We start from the raw sequence: 22,833 nt of genomic DNA, 5'->3' as shown, positions 1-22,833 counted from the left end.
TAAAGAGGAGTCGCACTGTCACGACCCCAACCAGAGGGCCGTGACAGGCACCTGAACCTAACTTATTAAGCACCAACATACCTATCTACATAACCATACTATCTTGTGTGAATGGGCCAGAAGGGTCGTCATACGACAATCTAAATATAACATAAAGAGCACTTGACAGAGAATGACCCCATAATGACATACAAGCACTATACATGAGATATACGGGCTTACAAGGCCGATAGAAACATTTGTACATAAAACTATAGGCCGATAAGGTCGTACAAAACATCTATATGCATAACATTTGTCTACAAAACTCTAAGGAGTATAAGGTCAGGACAGGACCCCGCCATACCCATAAACATATGTACAGGCTCATACTGACCTAAATCGGTACCTCCGAAGCAAGTGGAGTGCAACAACATTTTCTGCTGAGTTGGTAGCCTACTGGAAGGACTGTCAACTTGTCTATCAGGACCTATGAGCATGAAACAGAGTGTCCCCAGGCAAAGAGACGTCAACACGAATAAAGTACCGAGTATGTAAGACAGATAACAGCATAAGAAAAGACATCAATGTAATAAGATGGGTAAGAAAGCTCAACTTTGGCTCTGTATTGCCACTGAGGGTCATGATATGCATGAATACAGTATATACGCGCATATAGCGCCGTCAAGCCTCCGTGGGCACCATCATTATCATCATAATCATAATATCCACCTAATCAGGGGTGCGTCCATAGCGTCGTCGAACTATATATATGTGTATATAACGCCAATGGAGCCACACATGCGCATGTACAAGAGCCATAAAGAAACATCATGAATTTATTGGAGTGACGTAAGGTCGTTATATCTCCGATTACATTATGGACATCATTACTATAATTTTTTGCCTTAATAGACTCAAGGATTATACATAAAAACATGCTTGAAACAATACTATAAGGAAATGAATGAAATGAACATCCCTAACTACTAAGAGCGAATTCATTATGGAATAACGTTTCGTATACGTTTCCTTCAGTTTAGATCATGCCAAAAGAAGAAAGGATTAGCCTTAACATACCTCAATCTCCTTGTTTCCACAATACTTCCGAAGCAGCCCACGATACACTTAATCTACATTAATACAATAGGGCCCTTAAATAGTGTCTAGAAGGAACTAAGTGGTAACTCTAAGTTAGTAGCTCGCCTACGTAAATTTGGGCAACATCTCCCCTATAACATTGGCATTCTTCAATCCCACATATCAACAACAACAATCCATAGCAACACAACTGTCACGACCCGTCTAGAGGGCCGCGACGAGCACCCGGTGCTAGTCCACCCGGGCGCCCCTTAACTTACACTTATGCTTACATTTAGGTGAGCCACATAAGTTAACATACATTTCTATTCATCAATCACACTAGTCTCATTGGACGAAAATGCCTTTATATTATATTCGGCATCTATGCCACATTAACGTACATGAGCCGACAAGGCTGTCAAATGATATACAAAATATAGGCCGACAAGGCCAGACATATCTAACCATATACACGTGACTACGAGCCTCTAAGAAGAGTATAACATATCACATGAGCGGGACAGGACCCCGCTATGCCCATAATTATGTACACAAAAGAATAAGTACCCAAAAGCTATGGCTCCGAATGAAATGGAGCTCTGCTATGTAATCTCTGAGAAAGCAGCTATGGATCAAGCCTGTCTCCCTGTGCACCTGCGGGCATGAGGCAGCGTCCACAAACAAAAGGACGTCAGTACGAAGAATGTACTGAGTATGTAAAGCATGATCAATATCAATATAGAAGCATAAATAGCAACATAAGAAATAACATAGGATGGGAGATGGCAATATCATCGTCATATGCACTTACTTGCCTTTCATAGGAACTTTCCATTTCTAATACGTATTTGTGTACATACATCGTTATCTGTATTCCATAATAGTACCCGTACCATATTTGTGCTCGTATTCGTATACATGCCCTTATTCACATTCATATCATATCATATTCGTTTTCATACTTATCCATATCATATACATAATCATATCATATACATAGCATTTACATAACATACCCGACCCCGAAGGTTCGGTGTTTCACGTACCCGACCATAGCTAGGCTCGGTGATCATACATACCTGGCCAACCAAGGCTCAGTGTTACACGTACCTGGCCCTACCAAGGCTCAGTGTCATCCATACCCAACTGCAGTGGTGTGCGCTCGTTACGTAAACATACATACATTTACCTCTATACATATATTACCCGACCATATAAGCTCGGTGTTTCATAGTAGCCATACAAGGGCATACATACATATAGCTCATAAGCATCTTTACTGTTATCATTACTATTATCACCGTCATCGTTATCATCATCGCTATTACCATTATAGTCGTCATCAATACCATTATCGCTATTACCATCATTCATCACACTTATCTTTATAGGCTTACTCGTCATACGAGGAACTTAGTACAATCGTAGCATATCAAGAATCGTGAGCTTAATGGCTCGGAAGATCGAATCGTTTATGAGACCTCATGGACTTATGGAAGATTTAGATGTTTGGCCAAAGAACCATGCCTTATGAAAGAAGGGTTAGCCTTACATACCTTTCCGTTCAACTATTTACCACTTGCTCTTTCTCCTCCAATGCTAGCGTTTCTACCTTCATTAAAGTCATACTATCGTTAGAATCGACAACTAGCACACATGGCTAAAGCTAGAGAAAATCGAACAACATCTCCTTTATTTATACGACATTCCTCCATAGCGTATATCAACTCCCAAACGTCAATAGTGCATTCACAATACCATAATAATAATCATTATTCACCCACATTATCCACATTTCTAGACTTACTTTCAATTACTCATATCCATGGCTATAACACACAACTATGTCCATTCACGTACATTGCTCATCTCATGTTCTCAACATCATTTATAGCACATTTACATCACAATACATCAAGACTCATAACTCAATTTAAACTATTTCTCAAAATGTCACTATTCATCATTCATGACCCATTTTCCTATACTCATCTAATGTCCAAGCATTTTAACTCTCGAATACCTTATACAACATATAATTACCATAAATATTACCTTAGATGTTGTAGGAACAAGCTTTAGTTGATAATACTCCATTTGAGCAAAAACCCTAGTTTATCTCCATGAGATTTCTTGACTTGAATGATCCTTAATGGGTTTACTTACACTTGACTCACTTGTTTAATGTTGTTGATCACCAAACATCCTTGAATTCTTGTGGAATATATGTAGAGAGATGTTTTAGAGAGAAGGGTGTGAAGTGGAAATGAAATAATAAACTTGGTCCCTTATTTAATAACCCAAAATCTGATCTTAAATGAACAACACAGTGGTCGTAAACTTGGTTTACGGTCCGTATTTCAGTTTACGGACCGTTCTTCGTGGTCGTGTTTAATCATATCAGAACCAGAAACTCAGGCTGAAACATAGTGATTTACGATCACGGTTTACGGGCCGTAAACCACTTTACGGTCCGTATTTCTGGTCGTATTTAACCATTTGATCATTTGGTAGAAAGTTGAAGTTTTGGAAGCCAAAATACGACATGGCAGTTTACGGACCGTATACCACTTTACGGTCCGTATTTCACTTTACGACCAACTGGCCAGAATGCAAACCTGCAACTTTTCACATTTCCAAAACCTATAATTATTCATTATGGAGCATAACCTATCTCTTATTGGAATTGCCTTCGAAATCTTACTTAGGGTCGTCAAATGTTATTTCTTACTCATGAAAATATTAGATACTCGTACTCCTCACGGGTCCATTCACTTGGACAACAATGGAGGGTTTTTCGAGGTGTAACATTCTCCCCCCCCCCCCCCCCCCCCCCTTAAGAACATTCGTCCTCGAATGTTTAAAGTCTTCGAGGATTCTATAAAAATTTTGGCAGAGTCTCCCCTATAATATGGCACTACCATTCTGTCACAACACCCAAAATATCATCGCCTCACATGGCTACGTCACAGTATCAACATATCTATGGCCACACCCGACCAAAAGCATGAAAAGGAAATCATACATACCTCATACCGCTGATGTTTCGTCTTGAATCTCCCCCAAGGGCTGAAATAAATGAGGGTATCTGGATCACATACTTTCTTCCGCTTCCCATGTCATTTCTTCTCGTTTACTGCTTCTCCATAAAACCTTAACTGAGGCCACTTCTTTGTTTCTAAGCCTCCGTACTTGCCTATATAGTATGGCAATGTGCACTTCTTCATAAGTCAACTTCTCTGTTACTTGCACATCGCTTATTGGCACGATCCTAGTAGGATCTCCAACACATTTTCGAAGCATCGAGACATGAAAAACTAGGTGAATTGACTCCAAATCCGGAGGTAGATCTAATTCGTAGGCCACTTTGCCCACTTTGCGCACAATATCATAAGGTCCAAGGTACCGGGGACTAAGCTTCCCCTTTTTGCCAAATCTCATTACACCTTTCATCGGTGACACTTTCAAGAATACCCAATCTTTATCTATGGCTTGCTGGACCAAGTCTGGCCCCATCAGTCTGGCCTCTCCTGTTTCGAACCACCCAATTGAGGATCTACACTTTCGCCCATATAAAGCTTCATACGGTGCCATTTGGATACTAGAATGATAACTGTTATTGTAAGCAAACTCAATGAGTGGCAAATGGTCATCCCAATTTCCTCCAAAATCTATCATACATGCCCGCAACATATCTTCAAGAGTCTGAATGGTACTCTCGGCTTGTCCATCAGTCTGCGGGTGAAGCCGTACTAAGGTTCACTTGGGTCCCTATACCCTCTTGGAAAGACTTCTAAATGTTGGCTGTAAACTGAGTCCCCCTGTCTGAGATAATAGATACTGGAACAGCATGGAGTCTCACTATCTCTTTAATGTAAAGCTTTGCATAATCTTCTGCCACATAGGTCGTTCTGACCGGTAAGAAATGAGCTGACTTGGTGAGTCTATCCACAACCACCCATATGGAATCATACTTACGTCGAGAACGGGGTAAGCCTGAATCGATGTTAATCACTTCCCATTTCCAAGTTGGGATTTCTATAGCTTGCAACAATCCACCCGGCTTTTGGTGCTCGATTTTCACTTGTTGACAATTTGGACATTGAGCTACGAATCCCGTTATGTCTTTCTTCATTCCATTCCACCAATATACATACTTAAGGTCATGATACATTTTCGTCGCTCCGGGGTGAACAGAATAACGGAAACAATGAGCTTCTTTCAATATCTGGTGGCGTAGACCTGCCACATCGGGAACACACAATCTGCCTCGACATGGGAGAACTCCGTCTCCTGAAATATCAAATGAGGACTCCTCTTTCTGAGGGAGTGTATCTTTGTACTGTATTAGCATGGAATCTTCGTATTGTCGCTCTTTCACTTCTGCTACTAGCGATGAGACTGCTGAATTCTGAATAGTAGCTCCCCTGCTACCTGAGTCCACCACTCGAACTCCTAGGCTAGCTAACTGCTGGAGCTCACGGGCCATTCCCCTCTTCTCTGGTCGTACATCACATAAACTTCCCATCGATATGCGGCTAAGAGCATCAGCTACAACATTTGCCTTTCCGGGGTGATACAAGATATCAATATCATAATCTTTTAGCAATTCCAACCATTGTCGTTGCCGTAAATTCAGCTCTTTCTGCTTGAAGATATACTGTAGACTCTTATGATCTGTATAAATATCCACATGGACACCATATAAATAATGTCGCCATATCTTTAACGCATGAACCACTGCGGCCAATTCTAAATCATGGGTTGGATAATTCCGCTCATGTTTCCGTAGTTGCCTTGAAGCATACGCAATCACTCTACCACGTTGCATTAATACAAAGCCTAGCCCAACACCTGAAGCATCGCAATAAACAACATATCCTTCCAATCCCTCTGGGAGTGTCAAGACTGGGGCGGAAGTCAACCTACTTTTCTACTCTTGGAAGCTACGTTCACAAGCATCTGTCCATTGAAACTTTGCCGATTTCTGGGTCAACTTTGTGAGTGGTGCAGAAATAGAAGAAAAACCTTCAGCGGATCTCCTGTAATAACCTGCTAAGCCCAGAAAGCTACGAACCTCCGTCGGAGTTGTGGGCCTTGGCCAGGTCTTCACGACCTCAATCTTTTGACTATCCACTCGAATACCATCGGCTACTACAATATGCCCCAGAAATGCCACCGAGTTCAACCAAAACTCGCATTTGGAAAACTTTGCAAACAACTCTCGAGTTCAAAGAACTCCGAGGACAGTACGCAAATGATCCGCATGTTCTGCCTCGGATCTAGAATACACCAAGATATCGTCGATAAATACGATCACAAATAAATCCAGGAAAGGCCTGAACACATTATTCATCAGATCCATAAATACTGCCGGTGCATTAGTTAGCCCAAATGACATTACCCAGAACTCAAAAAGACCATATCTTGTTCTGAAGGCTGTCTTAGGGATATCTTTCTCCCTAACTCTCACTTGGTGATACCCGGACCTCAAATCTATCTTTGAAAACCATTTGGCACCTTGCAATTGATCAAATAAATCATCAATCCTCGGAAGAGGATATTTATTCTTAATCGTCACCTTGTTCAATTACCGATAATCAATGCACATTCTCAAGGAGCCATCATTCTTTCGGACGAACAATACGGGTCCTCCCCATAGGGATGAACTAGGCCTAATAAAGCCTTTTTCAAGCAAGTCTTTCAATTGCTCCTTCAGCTCTTTCAATTCTGCGGGAGCCATTCTATAGGGAGGAATAGATATATGCTTAGTGCCTGGCAACACATCAATAGCAAAATCAATCTCCCGCTCGGGAGGAAGGCCTGGAAGCTCTTCCAGGAACACATCCGGAAATTCATTTACTACAGGAACTGACTGAAGAGTTGGCGATTCAGCTTCTACATCTCGAACCCGAACTAGATGATAGATGCAACCTTTCGTGATCATTTTCCTTGCCTTTAGATAGGAAATAAACCTACCTTTTGGTGACGTCGTGTTACCTTTCCATTCTAAGACTGGTTCTCCCGGAAATTGGAAACGAACAATTTTCTTTCTACAATCAACATTGGCATAGCAAGAAGCCAACCAATCCATGCCCATGATAACATCAAAGTCCACCATTTCTAGCTCATGCAAATCAATCATGGTACGACGATCACAAATCATAATTACATAATTTCTATATACTCGGCTAGATATTACCGATTCACCCACAGGTGTAGACACCTCAAAAGGTTTAATCGACTCCGGTTCGACTCTAAATCGACCCGCAACATACGGAGTAACATATGACAAGGTGGAGCCCGGATCAATCAAAGCATATACATCATGAGAGAATACCGATATTATACCTGTAACCACGTCAGGGGAAGACTCAAGGTCTTGGCGTCCAGCCAAAGCATAAACACGGTGCTGAGGACCGCTGGAACTAGGAACTCTCCCTCTGCCTTTACCATGGCCGACTGGCGCATGTGAACCTGGCCCCATAGGGCGTGCAGACGCTGAAGATCCGGCTACCGACCCTGATGGCTGGGTCCTACCTCTACCATGAACCGAGGGGCAATCACGCATAATATGGCCTGGTCGACCACATGAATAGAAACCATCTGAACCTGATCGGCATTGACCCCAATGCAACTTCCCACACTGGGAACATCGTGGCACGGGTGGCCTCGCCTGACCCGAATCACCTCTAAACTGGGACCCTAAAAAACTCGGACTCAGCCCTGAACGAGCAGATCTATCAAATATCTGGCCTGAAAACCGTGGAGGTGCACTGGTCATAGAATAGTCTGAATGTCTGGAAAACTGCTACCTGTGCCCGCCTCTAAACTCGCTCATCGGACCCGAAGATCTGGCCCTCTTGCCCTGTGCCCTATCATGCTCACGCTCACTTCTTTGTTGTTGCAGACTTTCTTCCAAGTTCTGAGCAGGGGCCTGAATACGTGCAATATCCATATTGTCCTGAAGGGACACAGTCAAGCACCTATCCATCAAATGTGGCCCTAGGCCTTTCACAAATCGGTGTACCCGGTCACCCATATCCGCTACCATGGCCGAAGCATACCTAGCCGAAGAATTGAAGCGGAGACTGTACTCTAAAGCACTCATGTTACCTTGCCTCAAATTTAAAAACTTATCGGCTCTAGCTCGCCGAACTTCTGGAGGCATGTAATGTCGGAGAAAAGCATCAACAAACTCTTTTCATACCGGGGGAGGTGCATTGGCTCCCCGTGAAACCACCCAAACCGTATACCATTGGATCGAGACATCTCTCAATCTATATGACGCTAGCTCCACCGATTCGGTGTCCGAAGCATGTATCAATTGGAGCGTCCTTAACATACCATCAATGTAATCCTGAGGGTCCTCCTCCGGCTTTGATCCAAAGAATTCTGGTGGGTTCAAGGTAATGAGATCACGGGCTCTCGCACTAATAGCCCTATCACCTTGCCCTGAACTTTGCCTCTGAGTCTGGGCCGCAACCAATTGAGTCAGCAAATTAATGGCCTCTTTCACATCTTGGCCCGAAGCATCCGGTGGAGGAGCTGGAGGTGCTGGAGCTGGGACTGAGGCTCCCTCACGCTCCTCTAATGTAGGCACTAAACGGGAGGACTGGGATTGAGCCGCACTCTGGACTCACTTTCCTCTACTACCGGTGGCGGTGCTCTTTCAACCCGCTTTTCTGCCACCGTCTTGCCCTTTTGGGCTGCTGTAGCCTTTCTCTTTACAGGCATTTCTGAAATACACAACACACGATTAAGGAACAAGAATTTCTTACATCATAGCTCTATCGCACGATTCTTACGAAGAAAGAAGGTCATTCATTCCTATAATGTCTGCAGCTTCTTATTTATAAGTGTGGCGCGCAACACACCCATAACCAAGACTCTACTAGACACGGCTCGTAGACACACCCTAGGACTGAACTGCTCTGATACCACTTTTGTCACAACCCGTCTAGAGGGTCGCGACGAGCACCCGGTGCTAGCCCACCCCGGCGCCCCTTAACTTACACTTATGCTTACATCTAGGTGAGCCACATAAGTTAACATACATTTCTATTCATCAATCACACTAGTCTCGTTGGACGACAATGCCTTTATACTATATTCGGCATCTATGCCACATCAACGTACATGAGCCGACAAGGCTGTCAAATGATATACAAAATATAGGCCGACAAGGCCAGACATATCTAACCATATACACGTGACTATGAGCCTCTAAGAAGAGTATAACATATCACATGAGCGGGACAGGACCCCGCTATGCCCATAATTATGTACACAAAAGAATAAGTACCCAAAAGCTATGGCTCCGAATGAAATGGAGCTCTGCTATGTAATCTCTGAGAAAGCAGCTATGGATCAAGCCTGTCTCCCTGTGCACCTGCGGGCATGACGCAGCGTCCACAAACAAAAGGACGTCAGTACGAAGAATGTACTGAGTATGTAAAGCATGATCAATATCAATATAGAAGCATAAATAGCAACATAAGAAATAACATAGGATGGGAGATGGCAATATCATCGTCATATGCACTTACTTGCCTTTCATAGGAACTTTCCATTTCTAATACGTATTTGTGTACATACATCGTTATCTGTATTCCATAATAGTACCCGTACCATATTTGTGCTCGTATTCGTATACATGCCCTTATTCACATTCATATCATATCATATTCGTTTTCATACTTATCCATATCATATACATAATCATATCATATACATAGCATTTACATAACATACCCGACCCCGAAGGTTCGGTGTTTCACGTACCCGACCATAGCTAGGCTCGGTGATCATACATACCTGGCCAACCAAGGCTCAGTGTTACACGTACCTGGCCCTACCAAGGCTCAGTGTCATCCATACCCAACTGCAGTGGTGTGCGCTCGTTACGTAAACATACATACATTTACCTCTATACATATATTACCCGGCCATATAAGCTCGGTGTTTCATAGTAGCCATACAAGGGCATACATACATATAGCTCATAAGCATCTTTACTGTTATCATTACTATCATTATCGTCATCGTTATCATCATCGCTATTACCATTATAGTCGTCATCAATACCATTATCGCTATTACCATAATTCATCACACTTATCTTTATAGGCTTACTCGTCATACGAGGAACTTAGTACAATCGTAGCATATCAAGAATCGTGAGCTTAATGGCTCGAAAGATCGAATCGTTTATGAGACCTCATAGACTTATGGAAGATTTAGATGTTTGGCCAAAGAACCATGCCTTATGAAAGAAGGGTTAGCCTTACATACCTTTCCGTTCAACTATTTACCACTTGCGCTTTCTCCTCCAATGCTAGCGTTTCTACCTTCATTAAAGTCATACTATCGTTAGAATCGACAACTAGCACACATGGCTAAAGCTAGAGAAAATCGAACAAAATCTCCTTTATTTATACGACATTCCTCCATAGCGTATATCAACTCCCAAGCGTCAATAGTGCATTCACAATACCATAACCATAATCATTATTCACCCGCATTATCCACATTTCTATACTTACTTTAAATTACTCATATCCATGGCTATAACACACAACTATGTCCATTCACGTACATTGCTCATCTCATGTTCTCAACATCATTTATAGTACATTTACATCACAATACATCAAGACTCATAACTCAATTTAAACTATTTCTCAAAATGTCACTATTCATCATTCATGACCCATTTTCCTATACTCATCTAATGTCCAAGCATTTTAACTCTAGAATACCTTAAACAACATATAATTACCATAAATCTTACCTTAGATGTTGTAGGAACAAGCTTTAGTTGATAATACTCCACTTGAGCAAAAACCCTAGTTTATCTCCATGAGATTTCTTGACTTGAATGATCCTTAATGGGTTTACTTACACTTGACTCACTTGTTTAATGTTGTTGATCACCAAACATCCTTGAATTCTTGTGGAATATATGTAGAGAGATGTTTTATGGTCCGTATTCCAGTTTACGGACCGTTCTTCGTGGTCGTGTTTAATCATATCAGAACCAGAAACTCAGGCTGAAACATAGTGATTTACGATCACGGTTTACGGGCCGTAAACCACTTTACGGTCCGTAGTTCAGGTCGTATTTAACCATTTGATCATTTGGCAGAAAGTTGAAGTTTTGGAAGGCAAAATACGACATGGTAGTTTATGGATCGTATACCACTTTACGATCCGTATTTCACTTTACAACCAACTGGCCAGAATGCAAACCTGCAACTTTTCACATTTCCAAAACCTATAATTATTCATTATGGAGCATAACCTATCTCTTATTGCAATTGCCTTCGGAATCTTACTTAGGGTCGTCAAATGTTATTTCTTACTCATGAAAATATCGGATACTCGTACTCCTTGCGGGTCCATTCACTTGGACAACAATGGAGGATTTTTCCGAGGTGTAACAACAACAAGTGCAACACCAATAATAATATGTCATATATCAACAAGAAGTCATCAATATTTCACGACGAGCGGCAAGCTTGGTAGAGGGACTCATTTACAACTAATTTTTGGAAATCTTTCCAAGAAGGTTTGGGGACTCAGGTAAGTCTTAGCACAGCATTTCACCCGCAGACTGATGGACAAGCGGAACGTACCATTCAGACCCTTGAGGATATGTTACGGGCATGTATATTGGATTTTGGAGGTGGCTGGGATGATCACTTACCACCTATTGAATTTTCTTATAACAATAGTTATCATTCTAGCATCCAAATGGCTCCGTATGAGGCTTTATATGGGTGAAAGTGCAGATCCCCAATTGGGTGGTTCGAAGTAGAAGAGACCAAATTGATAGGGCCAGATTTGGTCCAGCAAGCTATAGAGAAAGTCAAGCTTATACAGGACCGATTATTAATAGCTCAGTCACCAAAAGTCCTATGCAGATAATCATCGAAGGGACTTAGAGTTCCAAGTGAAGGACTGAGTATGCTTGAAGGTGTCACCAATGAAGGGCGTTATTAGATTTGGCAAAAAAGGCAAGCTTAGTCCCCGGTGCATTGGACCTTATGAGATTGTACGCAAGGTAGGCCGAGTGGCTTATGAATTAGATCTACCTCTTGACTTGGAGTCAGTTCACCTAGTTTTCCATGTATCGATGCTTCGTAAGTGCATCGGAGATCCTTCTAGAATTGTACTAATAGATGATGTCCAAGTTACCAAACAATTGTCTTATGAAGAAGTGCCTATTGCCATTTTAGATAGGCAAGTACGGAAGCTCAAAACCAAAGAGGTAGCCTCAGTAAAAGTTTTATAGAGAAATAATAATAGAGAGGAAATGACTTGGGAAGCCGAATAAGACATGAAGTTCAGGTACCCGCATTTATTTTCACCTTCAGAGGAGACTCAGGCAGAGACGCCATTATCTTCAGGTATGTAGTGTTTTTCTTGATGTTTTTCCTGGTCGTGTGTGGCCATGGTTATTGATGTTGTTGTGTAGCCCTGTGAGGCGATGTATTTTGGGTTACTGTTGCAGGATGGTAGTGTCATATTATAGGGGAAACTCTGGCAAAAAATTTATAGAATCCCTAAGCATCTAACATTCGAGGACAAATGTTCCTAAGGGGGGGGGGGGGGGGGGGAGAATGTTACACCTCGGAAATTCTGGATGTGTTGCCTTGTGGATAGGCTAGTATGAGCTTAGGATGATTATGAAATCCTTATGAGATTAAGGGAAGTATTGGATAGCTTAAGGTTCATACTATAAGATTTCGAGTCATACGAATATGTGAAGTTTAGTTTGTTGAAAGAGGTGAAGCATAAGTCGTGTTCGGACGGTCTCCGCTATATTTGAGCTAATATTTATTTAGGATTATCCTGAGGGGGTGATATAGGGCCTATTTTATGGTTAATGAAGTGTTACATAAGTGCCAAGAATGTTCCACGAGGATTGGAAGTCAAACGAGTCGACGAGAATAAAAATCGGAATTTTTCTAGTTGTACAACCATTTGTACGGACCGTATAAATTTATACGGTCCATATAATGGTCCGTAGGTTTGCTACAGAGAAGGGTGTAGCCTGGTGGTATTCTACGGCCTGATTATACGGACCGTATAAATTATACGGCCCGTATAATAGGCCATATAAATCGGGTCGGGTCAAAATATTTATTTTGTAACATGGACGACCCTTGCTCATTTTCATTTCCCACATTCTTCCAAGCTCTCCAAAAACTCCAAAACCCTTCTCTAAGCATATTACACCCAAACCCAAGAGATTACAAAGATCAAATAGCAAGAATCAAGTGTTTATGTGTTAGAAGAAGAAAGTAGAAAATGAAGTCTAAATGTAGCTTTTATAATGTTTATGAGTAGTAATATATATTGAGTCATGATTCTTAGTATGATATGGATATAATCATGTTATGGAAGGTAATAATGGTGATGAAGAAGTGTTATATGAAAATGTGCTAAAATGGGTGTGGAGTTGTTGGTATAAGTTGAGCACACGGATAGATTTTAAAGGTTTAATGGAAATGTGATTGCTTGATTGTGATATTGTGCATGTTATTGTTGATGTTGGGAATGGTATTGTAGTATAGTGGAAGTCAATAGAATAGGGGAAATGCTGCCCAATTTTCGTTAGATCATGAATTGTTCTAGTTTGGGTTTAAGAGTATCATTAAGGTTTAACCTTGGTATGAATCCTTCTAACTGTAGATTGCTCAAGCTTCAACGGTGAACGTTAAACAGTTAAGAAGATGAAGAGGTATGTAATGCTAACCCTTCTTTCATTAAGGCATGGTTCCTTTGATATATATTCTTTCATGAGTCCCATAATGTCTTCCAAGTGACTCTATCTCTAAGATTACTAAATCTCACGAGTCTCGATACTTTCGCTATCATATTGCTTCCCTTTATATGATAGTTGATCCTCTAAGGATAAATGTAACGAAAACGATGATGGTAATGATGTTGACGACTTTTATGGACTCTTATGTATATGTGTCTAAGTATGTATGACTATTATTTAACATAGAGATTATATGGCTGGGTATGATACCTATCGCGCGCACACCACTACAGTTGGGTACGGATAACACTGAGCCTTGGTAGGGCCAGGTATGTATAATCACCGAGCCTTGTCATGGCCGGGTATGTGAAACACCGAACCCTCATGGTCGGGTATGATATGGATACGAGTATGAATAAATACGAATACGAATACAAATATGTATATGTATGTATATATGCATGAGTAAGTATTAGAAATGAAAAGTCCCTACGAAAGACAAGTAAGTAGATATGATGAAGGCCACTAGATGTACAAATGACTCTGTTACCTCCTGATTCTCCCATCTTATGTTATTTCTTGTGCTGTCTATTATGCTTCTACTATGATGTTGACTATGCTTTACATACTCAGCACATTATTCGTACTGACGTCTTTTTGTTGGTGGACGCTGCGTCATGCCCGCAGGTGGACAGGAAGACAGGCTTGATCCATAGATTTCTTTTCAGGGACCACATAGAGGAGCTCCATTTCATCTGGAGCCACGGCTTTTGGGTATTATTCTTTTGTGTACATACATATGGGCATGGCGGGGTCCTATCCCGCCTATACTATGTTACATACTCTTCTTAGAGGCTCGTAGATAGTTGTGTATGGGTAGATGTCTTTTAGCCTTGTCGGCTCATATTTTTGTATATCATTTTGATAGCCTTGTCGGCTTGTGTATATGGATATAGGCATTGTTATTGATGATGATATAAATGTGTTGCTGCCCAACGAGATTAGCACTATTGATGTATGTAAATTATGAGTAAGTCATGTGGCTCACCTAGATGTGAATATGAGAGTACATCAAGAGGTGCCCGTGTGGGTTAGCACCGGGTGCCCGTCATGACCCTCCGACTAGGTCGTGACAGTAAAAAGTACCAAGTAAGCCACGTAATTAGATAATTAGATCAATCACTAGCCAATCAGGTAATAAATTAAGAAATGAGTAATGAAATGCAATGCAATGCAGTATGCTTCGTATACACACAGAGCTCCACAGGACTATATGGAAGATGTGACCCATGGGGGACCGCTAAGTTCATATACCACCCAGAATACCAGGTCCTCCAGATCACATCGGGTTACAGATCTTAAGAGGCCAAATATCATGCTCCCTACCTTAAGAGGCCAAATACCATCCAATCGACCTTAAGAGACCAAATACCATGCAACCAACTTATGAGGCCAAAAATACCATGCAATCAATCTTATGAGGCCAAAATATTCCTCAACCAACCGTTTAGACCGAGAATATGTCACTTATATTTAAATCCAGATCTCTCAGATCATATACAGCTAAAAGAATGCATATTCATGACACAACACATAAGATAGTGAATATCTCAACAATCTGGATTTACTAGCGACCATGTTCAAGTATGTTTATCAACAATCCAGACTTAATAGCCAACATATTCAAGTAAGTTCATCAACATGTTTGTACGAGGTTCCTTAGAGTACCAAATACAATTACACAGTCAAGTATAAGAAAGTAGCACATAATAGCTAATGTCCATATGCCTTGACATTCTAGGGTCACGACCCATAACTACACAATATTCTACTATCCATATCATGACATCGGTACTTGTATCTGTACCTGTGACATCACAGATATGAGACCCCCATTAAACCCTCACCTCTTTATTATTAATCTTGTTTTATTATCTTTATCAAAAATGTCCCTCAAGCGAAGTCAGAAGTTTTGACATACCTCTAATGTCGAGCAACGTGCCACGAACCTCAAGATAATGCCTTTTCTTTTCACAAAGCCTCGAATCGTTCCCAATCTAACAAATACGCATCGCATGTAAGATAATAAGTTCATAGACACCCATAATGCAATACTTATATCCTAAGCCTCAAAAGTCACCCAAAAATCCAAACCCGAGCCCCCAAGCACAAAACTAGAATTTATTAAAAAATCGGCTTACCAATGACTTTAATAGTCTAAATCCAGAAAATTAGCCAAAACTGTCCACTAATTGGATCTCAATTCAAGAAATTACATCATCCAAGCCTTAGGGCTAAAAATCTCATTTCCACCATCCCAAACCATGATCTAAAACACTAATTAAGTGAAGGATTTAACAAGAAACAATATATTAGGAGTTAAAATCATAACCCTAAGCCAAAATGTTCAATTTTCCCTTGAAAACGCCTAAACCCAAGCTCTAACGCTCCCAAAATTAAGTTATGAACAAATGAAATCAAATTGGGCAATAAAAGGGGAATTCTGCCCAATGACGTCACACCAGCGGAAAATCCCTCGCAGGTGCGGCGTCGCACATGCAAAAAAAACAATCATAGGTGCGAGCCTCACTTGACATGGAGACCCCTGCATATGCGGAAGGTACCTCGCACTTGTGACGTCGTACACGCGGGGAACCATCCGCATATGGTGACCAATGACACCCCACACAACTTCATGCATGCGGCCCACCATGGGCAGCTGGGGCTCCGCAAGTGCGCTCCACCTTGCGCATAAGCGTACACACCAGAACCAGCTAAAGTCCAGCTTTTTCTAATAGCTTGATTCCTAGATTTAACCCCCCAAAACTCATTTGGAACTCCTCTAAATATGCATTTCAGTTCTAAAACACGCTACGATCCTGCTCGTACACTCAAAATATCGAAATGAGGTCATCTTGACCCGATATTGACCGTGGTCAGTACTAATCATTAAACTTCACTAGTTTCCAACCAAGGGTTCAAATCACTGCGGAGCCCCTCGGGGTCTTTACTGACCCCTCGACTATGTCATAAATTACGTTTCGGGCCTATTGGAATCGATAAAACTCTAATACGGGTTTGTTAACCCCCGATGTTGACTTTGGTCAAACTTCCTCATTTCCTCAACTCAAGAATTTCCAAATTTACTATTTCTTATTTGATACTCACCCCATTGCTTTGGGAATCTCACCACTCATCTCCTCAGGTCATAAATATCATACTAAAGCTACAGGGAGGGTGTTTTGAGGAAAAAGAGTAAAACAAAAAACTCAAAAGAACCAAGCGAGTCATTACAGTTACCCTCTTCTGGGTGACTCAAAATATGGTTAATACCTTCAAGATCATCTTATTTTTCTATACAAACCATATCTTACGACTCCAGATGTCGTCATTCTCACTGTTTAATTTCTCACCCTTGTTTAAGTCAATAATGATGTTTTTAGATACCATGTCTGATAATATGAGACAATTAAGCAAGTTTTACTCATCAATAATGCATGTGATATACACATTCAAGAAAATTAATTATCATAATGATTCGTTTAGTGTAAAACCAAAAGGTCACGAAGTTTCCGATTATCATCTGCAGCCCAAACATTTAATCAAAAGTGAAAAATATTTCTTAGTGTGTATTTTATCAATGACATTCAATTAAGTCTCAATCCATTTAAAAACATAAACAGGATATAAAGAAAGGAGAACCAAACAACATAATTCATATATTGGAAAGAAATTTTGAATAACAAATTTCAAGTCCACAAGGACATAATTCTCTCACTTGTCTTCAAATATCCGAACATACACCCAAAAAGGTTGACTTGGCCAAACCTCGTGATAAATATCAATTAATTATCACTCCAAGGTTCTCGGAAAGAGTCTGCTAAAATTGCTAAAGCTTCTCAATCCCTGATCAGTAGCGTACGCAGGATTTTTCATAAGCGGTGTCATCTGGGATTTTTATTTAAGTGCTTAGTTCTTTTAGGATTTAAACGAAAGTGTAAGAGAAAAAAAAAAGAATTTGAGAAAGTTTGAACCTGCAACCTCTCACTTAAAGCTTGAACGCCCAACCAACAGGCCAATGTACATCTTTGTTACAAGTAATGTTCTTTTATTTTTGTTACCTTCTAGTTTTGTTTCATTTATTATTTATATATGTATATCTACTAAAAAATTCGATAAATCAGTGTCACGTGACATCCCTCGGGCCAAGGTAAATCTGGTCATGTGCGTGATTACATTATAATTAGCCAGTTCAACTAGTTTTAACTGATAAAGGTGAATATCTTCAGGTACTGAAGCATTTGGAAACCTTTTGAATATTTTAAAATCTCTGAAGTTTCTTCTCTCCTTTCCTTAGTACAACCCTTTGATCCCTTAACAGATTTTGGGGACATCATTCCTTATGACTTCACACCCTCGGGAATATATCCTATAACGACGTACTCTTCTACATTGTCTCCTTGCTCGATTTCGAGAACTCCCGTTTGGATTACTTCGAGCTTGTACCTGTCCAGCCTTATCTGAAAAAGGAACAAGGAAACAATAAGAGTGGCTATACCATTCAATGTGACAACGTATGTCACACTTACTCGTAGAAGACAAAAATATGTTTAAGGGCCATCAGGACTAAACAAGTTTATTTTATAACAAAAAATTAATTTTCATGACCACTAATATATCAAGTAAAAGAAAGATCATGTCTTGACTTTGGTATATAGGGTATCAACTATTAACAATTATTTTGAGTACTGCTCTCATTTTCTTTAGTAAGAAACAGACACAATGTTTGTAAATAAAAATGCCATGATGTCTTAGTTTAACATCAAGAAAGATTTCTTCTGATTTTGAGATGCAGACAGTATCATTTAATAATACAACATTTACTATAATAGTTACATGAAAACAAATACCCAATTACGTATAGATAGAAAAGAAAATGTCAAGATACTATTACAGTGGGAAAAATGACTAGAAATCATTAAAAAAAAAAATACTAATCTTTCTTATTGCAAAGGTTTCAGCAAAAGTAACAGCAATTGAAAATTAGATCATGTCATACTCATAAACATTAATTAAAATATTTGACTTCTTTATCTCATCATGAAGTCATCATGAAAACTCCAAGGAGAATAAACATTGTCATTGAAACTTTGAAAAAGGCAAAATTGGGACAAGAATTTCCCTATTTCCAGTGATGCAATTACAATTACCAAATCAATTAAGAACATAAATACGGACATGATCTGTTGGAAACCACATACACTACTAAAAAAAAGGGGCATTTTCGACCAAAAAATTTCGACCACAATTTTGGTCGGAAAAAAATCGACCACATGTGGTCGAAATTTGCAGAATTTAATTTTTATTAAACTTTTTATAGGATTTCGATCACACTGGGTCGATTTTTTAACTGAAAAAGTGAATTTCGACCACGTGTGGTCGAAATTAATTTTTGTAAAAATAATAAATGGGAAAAAAATATTTTATACATAATTAAATTTTATAAATATAAAATAATTAATTAAAAAATAAAAATAAAAAACTAATTTCGACTACATGTGATCGAAAATTTGAACAGATTTTTTTTAGTCCCGATTGGGTCTGTTTTCGTTTTATTTTTGCTCCTTCTCTTTCTCTCTCTTTCCTCTCTCCCTCTCCTCTCTCTACGCCTCCCACCACCCGACTGCCTACGACCCCACCTCCTTAGACGCCTCCCCCACCCGACTGCCCCACCACCCATCGACGCTTAACTCGCAGCCACCTCCTTTCCCGACCATCAGCGTCTCCACCGCCGTATTCGTGGCTGTTAAGGTATTTTTTTTTTATTCTCATGAATACAAGCGCTAAATTGAACTAGTTCTCAAGAATGTATTTCAACACCATGTTATTAGTTGCATTGCCTTCCATATTTAGTAGATTCGATAACTTTTCTTTATTGTCAAATAGTTTTTTTGGGATTGGTATCATGTTATTTTTTATTTTTTTTAGAGTTTTCAATTGAAATGGAATGAAATATTGAAATTGAATGTTGTTGTTGCATTTGTAGCAAAGGTAGGGGTAAATGAATTTATGTTGCAAAATATCCAGTTGTGCTTACTTTATTTCTTGATGGATGAGACGATGGATCGAAATAGCTGATTGAATGTTTAAACAATAAAAACTTAGCTGGTTGAATGTATGGATCTGCTTATAAATTCACAAAGATAACTGAAAGCCCCAATTTATGTGAGATCGACACACCAAGCTTTAATATTTTTTGGTGGGGATGAGACATTTGGTGGACCAGTGGTAATTGGTGTGAATAGAGTTTATTGCTTAGCAGGAAGTAGATAAAGAATCACAGGTACATAAGTTTTCTTCTACAACTACCATTGTGTTACTCATTGCACGCTCTATTTTATTTCACGGGCCATCTTTTATTTTGGAGTTACTATTCTAAATTAATATGTGCCTCATTCCCGAGCTTGTACCATATATCCATCTAGAGGAAACTGAAATCCTGTGAAAGGAAGCTACTAGGCACAAGATTGAAATGGTTAGTTTTTGAAATGCCCAAAGGTTTTGGTACATGATTGTATTTGTTCATTTGTTCAAAAGCAGCACATCCTTCAGCTTAAGTGTGCTATTTGTTTCATACAACACCTGATGTATACTTAAATAGCACATTTACTTTGTCTGCAATCCCTCAGATACATAATTATTGTTTGCGACTTACTCATGTTTCTGATTACAGTCTGTTAATTCCTTAGATGTGTTCAAAGTTTGATATGAGTCAATGCATCAAATGTCTAAGGAATTTGAAAAGTAAGGTGCTATGTTGAAAGAGAGAAATGTCGTCTAAGCTCTTAATGTTCTGCGTTTATGGGTAATGCATTGCAACAAATGGGAGTGCAGGGATTGTTCTCTTAGTTGAGACTGCCTGCTCCCTATATTCCATACACGACATGGAGTGCATTAATGGTATAGCTTGATGTTTGAGATACTATTACATGATGGAGGCCGAATATAATTGTGTCACAAAGTTGAGTACAGATAAAACAGATTATATTATTGGTGAGATATGTAAAAAGTCATATCTTTTTGCTTTCTCTTTAAAAATACAAAATATGTATGTGATGATGAATCTAATATCTGGACAAGCAGAAAAAGAAGAGAAAAATAAATGCTTTCATATGGCAAGGACCAGCATATTATTACTAATTTGTGCAAATAGAAGCATTCTTAATTTTTTATGTTAATGTTCATTGAATGTATTTACTCATTTTTATAATTGCATATGCAGGACAAAATTTGATTATTGTTACATTCGGTGGGTGGCGGCCAATGCATCTATTGGTCCTTTATAAATTGGTTTGTTTCCTTTTGATATGTTAGCATATCGCTTAATTCTACCTTGCAGCAGAGTTTGGCTGCTGAGTGTCTCTATCACATTCGAGGATGTACTTTGTTTTGTTGAAGTCGCCATTCCTTTTTATTAGTAAGTTGTTTTGAACCAGGTTATCCTATTAGTTTACTGATATTCAAAGAATAATGTCTACTATTATAGCGTCCATGAGGATATCATTGACATCAATATGGTTAGCTCATTCAAATCTATTTGTTCAACCATTTAGTATTTTTCCCAGAGTTCACAGTCCACTAGGCAATTAAATATATAAATGATCTTCATTAATGAATTTGTTGGCAAGCTATTTGAAAGGTAAGGGATGAACTTCATATTTGCTAGGAAACTATAAGAAGTGTGGGTACTTAATTTTACTTATGGATGGTTATGATATTTCGTTCATCGGATGTTAAAGTTAGTGTATTGAGAAGGGTTAATAAATAATTGTTGGTTTCGAGGTGTTATAAGTTTTTATATTTCTTTCATTTGCGCATTTTCCTGTGTAAAAACTACAGAAGTGTCGTTACACAATCAATAGAAGCAAATACTCAAATTATCAAATCTAGCCAAATTATTTACAGGTTCTAGCTGGCATATTTTTAACAAAATTTATTCCCATTTTATCTGCCATATTTAACAATGAAATGGTAAACATATGTGGAATTGGTTGGATGAAAACATTAGAACTGGCTAGCTTGGTCCCTTGCTTTGCTAGCAAATTATACTTGATTCTTGGATTCCTCAATTAGTCCATCAACAATCTGCACTCATGTAAAATGTTATAAATATATTTTTCATTTTCGAGTAATAGTATTACCTCTATACTGTCTGTCTCGATTTCTATTGGTAGCAACTCATTGGTATTTAATATTTGTAGTAAAATACTATATGTTGATTGTTTATGGGATATTCCTTTAATATGCTCCCTAATCATATTAATTTCTTTGCAGAGAAAGTTTTCTTGGAAGCCGGAACATCATGATTTAGTAGCGCAAAACTTTTTGGATGACATAAATCATGCTCTTGTCGATGAGTCTAGTGGGCAGGATACGGATCATGTCTCTAGCACCGAACATTGACTTTTTTGATTAATGTGCTTTTGGATTCTAATTCTGCTATGTTTAAATGGATATGTATATGAATGTAGTTTTAATTTGAACGAGAAGTACTTTTAATTTTAAGATGTTTAAGTGTTTGAACGTAATCTATGATGTTTAAGTGTTTGAATGGATAATGTTTAAATGTTCAAACATTGTTTATGGTTGTTGTGTTGCATTGTTGATGAATTGGATGACTGTTTTGGTTGATGAATTTGGTTATTTGAAAATTGGCAGGTGGGATGTCAAAAACAGACAAATGCTGAAAAAAAATATTCCAGAATTTCGACCACAGGTGGTCGAAAATTAGTCCAGATATTTCACAATTTCGACCACATGTGGTCGAAATTGTATCCAGAAAAATTCAATTTCGACCACATGTGGTCGAAATCTGCAAGAACCTTGCTAAATTTCGACCACATGTGGTCGAAATTCTGGGCCCAATTTACAATTTCGACCACATGTGGTCGAAATTGAATTTTTATATTTAAATATAAATAATGTTTTCGACCACACAT

At 39.2% G+C, this 22,833-nt stretch overlaps 1 long non-coding RNA gene across 1 annotated transcript; it reads left to right on the top strand.

Annotated features, from left to right (window-relative positions):
- Window positions 1-19,248: 19,248 nt before the first annotated feature.
- Window positions 19,249-22,529, top strand: LOC132633952 (uncharacterized). Its single transcript, XR_009579966.1, has 3 exons — window positions 19,249-19,645; window positions 21,117-21,311; window positions 22,169-22,529. It is a non-coding gene; the product is annotated as an uncharacterized LOC132633952 (long non-coding RNA).
- Window positions 22,530-22,833: the final 304 nt, after the last annotated feature.

This window comes from Lycium barbarum, chromosome 3 (assembly GCF_019175385.1).
Source record: "Lycium barbarum isolate Lr01 chromosome 3, ASM1917538v2, whole genome shotgun sequence".
NCBI lineage: Eukaryota > Viridiplantae > Streptophyta > Magnoliopsida > Solanales > Solanaceae > Lycium > Lycium barbarum.
Note: the sequence above shows the minus strand (reverse complement) of the source record. Positions and strands in the feature narration are given on the sequence as shown.